Raw genomic sequence first — 4,988 nt, forward strand, 5'->3', positions numbered from 1 at the left:
CGGAAGACCCAATACTATAATGGACTACTGAACTCTTTTAGAATATTTTGCTGAGTTTACACACCTATAATATTTAAATGATGGAACTTAACAAAAAAAGGGGATACATATGAATGCCCATTTTGTATCTGTGTATTCAAAGTGGTTTGGGTAGATATATATTTATATTCTCTTCATGAATAGAGGCAATTTTTCTAATTGTGTTTGCAAATAAGTTATCAAGTCCGCATCTTGCACAGCAGTTAACCAATCGGAAGAATGTATGCAATGTGTTAATTATTGAAACTGTCCTACCAATTTGGTTTGAAACTGTCTCACTGCTATTTGTTTCTCAATAAAATTATGGGAAAAATTAAATTAAATTTATTTTTAAAACCTGAGAAAAAAAGAATTCTAACTTTTCTATCTGATAAGGACAGGTAATCCACTCTGTATTTATCTTGAAACCCTTATCGCAGTTCGTAGATCCTTTGTCAGTGTCAGCCATGTGGATGAGTCACAGCCATTGCTTAAACAATTTGCTCTCTGTAAAAGCCTAAGAAAATGTTTTCTCTCCGTGGGACCCTCCTTAAGCACACTCTGCATCATTGATCACTTTCCTCTGTGGCCCCATAACCTCCTTGATCAGAATATTTGGGACACAACTGAATTATATGATGTTATAATGCAGTTTCTCATAGGTCCTGAGTCTTCACTGACCTTGAAAGCCTAGGGCCAAAATGTTGGATGTCCTTGTAGCCTCTCTTTTTCTCTCACTTTTGGCTTGCAAACTTAGGTTGTTAAACCTTCAGAAGAGACGTTTATTGTTATTATCACACAGCCTAGGCAGTTGAGCTTAACCATGCTGTCTGTCTGAATATCAAGCATCGTAGGTACGACACGAAAGAGGTATTTTTTATCACATATTGTTATATTAAACTTTAAATCCCTACAGAATATGATGAACAAAATTAAAAAATTGAAACGTATTTTTAAAAAATAGGAAAAAAATACATTTTTTTACACATAAGTTTGGAAATCTAACCATATACAGCATTTTAGCGGGACAGTTCCACAGCACAAATTTTCCTATCTCCTGCCTTCGTTCACCACCTCTTTCCTTTTAGACAAACATCTACCTAAGAGACAGCGTGGCAGCAACCAGAGTGTGATGACAAGCAGCACATATTCAGAAGACCAGGATGACAGCACCAAGGATGAACCTACTATTACAAATTGCCATCTTCAGAGCAGTTGCTTAGTTCACAGGTGCCAGCACATATACTTACTCAGGGTCAGAATCCTTCCAATTAGCTGCTAGCTTCAAAAATCTTCTTAAATTCTCAGGATTGGAGCCGGGGAGATAGCTCAGTAGAATAAGCACTTGCCTGGCAAGCGCAAGGGCCTGAGTTCAATCCCAAGTTCCAAAAAAAGAAAGATTCTCAGGGTCATTGCCTTCCCACCTTATATATAAATGTATGGCTACAACCCTGTCATGTTTCCTACCTCTCTTCCTTGCTCTCTCTTCATTGTCTAGTCCTCAAGTTCTTGCTTTCCTTTTAATTGTATTATACATTTCTATTTGTATTTCTTCTTCTGAGTTCTTATATAGGGAAACTATACGATATTTACACATGTGTGTCTGGTTTATTTCACTTATGAGTATATGTTCAAGTGGCATCCACTTCAAAATAAAGACTTCGAGTTTATCATTCATTTTTTTCTTGTCTCCTTTATTTCCAGTTTCATTGCACTGTGGTCAGTTAATATGCATGGGATAATTTCTGTTTTCTTGCATATATTTAAGTATGACCTATGGACCAGTATGTGGTCTATTTTGTAAAATGATTCACGAGCAGCTGAAAAAATGTGTATTGAGATGTTTTTCAGTGAAACACTTTGTATATATCCACTAAGTCCATTTGTTCCAAGTTCTGGTTCAGTTCTGCTACTTCTTGTCTAATTTTTTGTCTGCTTGACCTATCATTTTGGAATAAGGAGATGTTAAGGTCTTCTGTATTGGATATTAGACTTTTCTTGTCCATTAAGATTTGTCTTATATAGCTGGGTGCTCGCGTGTTTGGTGTGTGTATATTTATGAGTGTTTCCTTTTCCTCTTAATTTTTTGCCCTAACCAGCATGTAGTGGCCTTCTTTATTTTATTTGATCATTCTTGGTTTGAAGTTGAGACTGTCTGAGAATATAATTTCTTTTACTACTTTTTTCTGTGGTGCTGGGGTGTGTAGTATTGTTTTCCATCCTTGACTTTCAGCCTATGAATTTCTTTTTGAGTTAAGTGTGTTTATTGTATACAGCATATTTTTAGATTGTGCTTCCGATTCCACTGTGGTAGCCTATTTCTTTTAATTTGTGAATCGAGTTTATTCACATTAATGGTTATAATTAAGATGTATTGATTTGTGATCAACATGTTATTTGCCTGCTGTTGTTTACTCCTTTTTGTCCTGTGTTTAATTATTTTCCCTATTTAGTAGGTTTCTTGCTTTCTCATTCACCGAGTCCTGTCATTTTGGTCCCTTTGTAGAACATCTTTTAGTAGTCTTTGCAGGGTTGGCTTTGTCATCATGAAATTCTTTAGTTGTTCTTTGTCATGGAAGTACTTCACTTCTCCATCAAACTTGAAAGATAGTTTTTCAAGGTATAGTAGTCTGGGCTGGAATTTGTTTTCACAGAGGACCCGAAGCACTCTGCTCCATGCTCTTCTTGCCTTCATGGTTTGTGAAGAGAAGTCTGCCATTATTCTAATGAATTTTCCTCTAAAAGTGACCTATTTCTTTTCTCTAGCTGCTTTCAGAATATTGTTCTTTTGCTGGGTTTCTGGGATCTTGACTATTATATGTCTCGGTGTGTTTTCAATTGGTTTGAGGTTACTTGGTGTTCTGTATGCTTCAGATACCTAAATATCAGATTGTTTCCTCATATTTGGGAAGTTTTCTGCTATTGCTTCTGCCTATGTTCTTTTTATATCATTTGCATTGACTCCTTTCTCATTGATACCTATTAGTCTCACATTGTTCATCTTTGCATGATCTTGCAGGTGATGAATTATTTTTTCCTGCATCCTAGCTGCTTTTAAGAGATCTTTTCTTACCTTTACACTAGCTTCGCCAACATCTTCAAGATCTGAAACTCTGTCTTCACTTTCACTGAAACTGTTTTGCAAGCTTGTGATTGAGATTTTAAGTTCCTCTATATCCCTTTGTCTCTGCTTCACGCAGTCTATTTCTTTCCTGTATTGCTTATTGAAGGAATCCACCATCTTATTTTATCATTTTTCATCCAGAAAGTTTGGGTAGGGAGACATAGAATTTGGGATCCTGAGTAGCAATCTCTGCCCCATCTAAGGTCCAAGTCAGCCACCACATATAAATGGTGGGAAAGTGCCGAGCCTCTATTAGCCCTAACAAGAATCAGTAGAGCCACATCTGGTCAGTTTGACCTTGAGGGGGTCAACAGTCATTTGTAAAGCTCACGTATCTGACCATTAATTTGTTGAGGTCAGCTTAATGTGAGAGCAGTGAATCTAATGGGATTTTTTTTTGTTACATTGACCATGATGGGAGTGCTCCGGACAATAGGGTATGGTCCAGTCCAGCGAGGTCCAAGAGTAGACAGATCTCACTTCTTGATCCACACCAAGTATCTAGGCTCAGCTGCCAACGGGGTGTCAGCTTCTCTGGGTTGTGGGTGTTGATGGCAGAAGAGGGAGTGTGTAGCCTGCAGAGTAGACTACAGAGCCTGTAAAACAAGTTCTTAATTAGAAATGGATGTCAGGATCTCCTCCCCCAACTTAGGGATTCAAAGGCAGTGATCCCTTGTGTCTCAATCTTTTATAGTTTCTCTAATACCAGCTCCAGGGGTGGCAGTCTTCCAAATAGGATTTCAAAAGGAGTGAGCCCATCCCAGTATGGGGTGCAGCAAGACAGCAGCAGGGCCATCAGAAGCATAGGTACCCAGTCCACATGTGTCTCCTGGAAGTTTGGACAGAGTGCTCCTCAGGGTGTGATTTTGCCACTATACTTGGCCCAAGATTTGGGGTCAGTAGGCAATATCTAGCTTTCATCTTAAGCCCAAAACTCTGGAAAGGCTCTGAACTACTCTACCCACGAAAGCAGGCCCTTTATCTAAGCCTATCATAATGAGGAGACCATACCGGGGCATGATTAGTTTTATCAATGTTTTTATCATCTCTCTAGAGGTCTCAGGTCTGGTAGCCTGGGCCTCTACCCATCCTGAGAAGGTGTAAATTAGCCCCAACCAGTACTTTTGTTTCCAACCATCGACTTGACCTCAGTAAAGTCTACTTCAACATCCTCAAAAGGGAAAATTCCCTGTCAGCAGATGCCTGGTTTACACTGTGGGAGAGAAACTAAGAGATATAGAAATAATTTCCAATCAGCTTGGTCACAGCTGTCTTTTCCAGATGGGTATTGTCATGTAGTTTCCAAATCACGAAATGTCTCTTGTGCTGTCAGATAGGCAGCCCTATTGCCTCATCCTTTTTGATGCCCAGGACAGTGTATCATTGCCACTTCAGTGGGCCACCATATTTTTGTAACAAGAAAATCTCTTGGGATATTTTTGGTGTCTTTTCTTCCTGTGACTAGGAGGCCTCTTTATTTTGAGCTGAAGTCCATGGGGGCAGTGCTTTTGACCACATTGTCCTTTTCTTTTTTTAATTTATTTATTTATTTTTGGTGGCCTCAGGATGCCTTCAGGGCAGGTCTGGTTGGCTTGAGGATTTGGGGATCGAATACACTGCCCTTTACAAAGTCACAGCCACAGCCATTGCTTGTGGCCTCCATACCCCATCTTTTATCATATTGCTTCCATTTGAAAACAGGATGAGGTTGGGATCTTGGAGTGGTGTGTTCCACAGGTAAGGTCTTGTAAAATAAATAGCCTTATGGTCTTTTTTTTTAAACAATTTATTTAACTGAAATGGACTTACACTTGTTTCTTTTTTTTTTCAAAGTTTTATTGACAAA

Source organism: Octodon degus, unplaced genomic scaffold, assembly GCF_000260255.1.
Source record: "Octodon degus isolate 3935 unplaced genomic scaffold, OctDeg1.0 scaffold00521, whole genome shotgun sequence".
In the NCBI taxonomy this organism is placed as follows: domain Eukaryota; kingdom Metazoa; phylum Chordata; class Mammalia; order Rodentia; family Octodontidae; genus Octodon; species Octodon degus.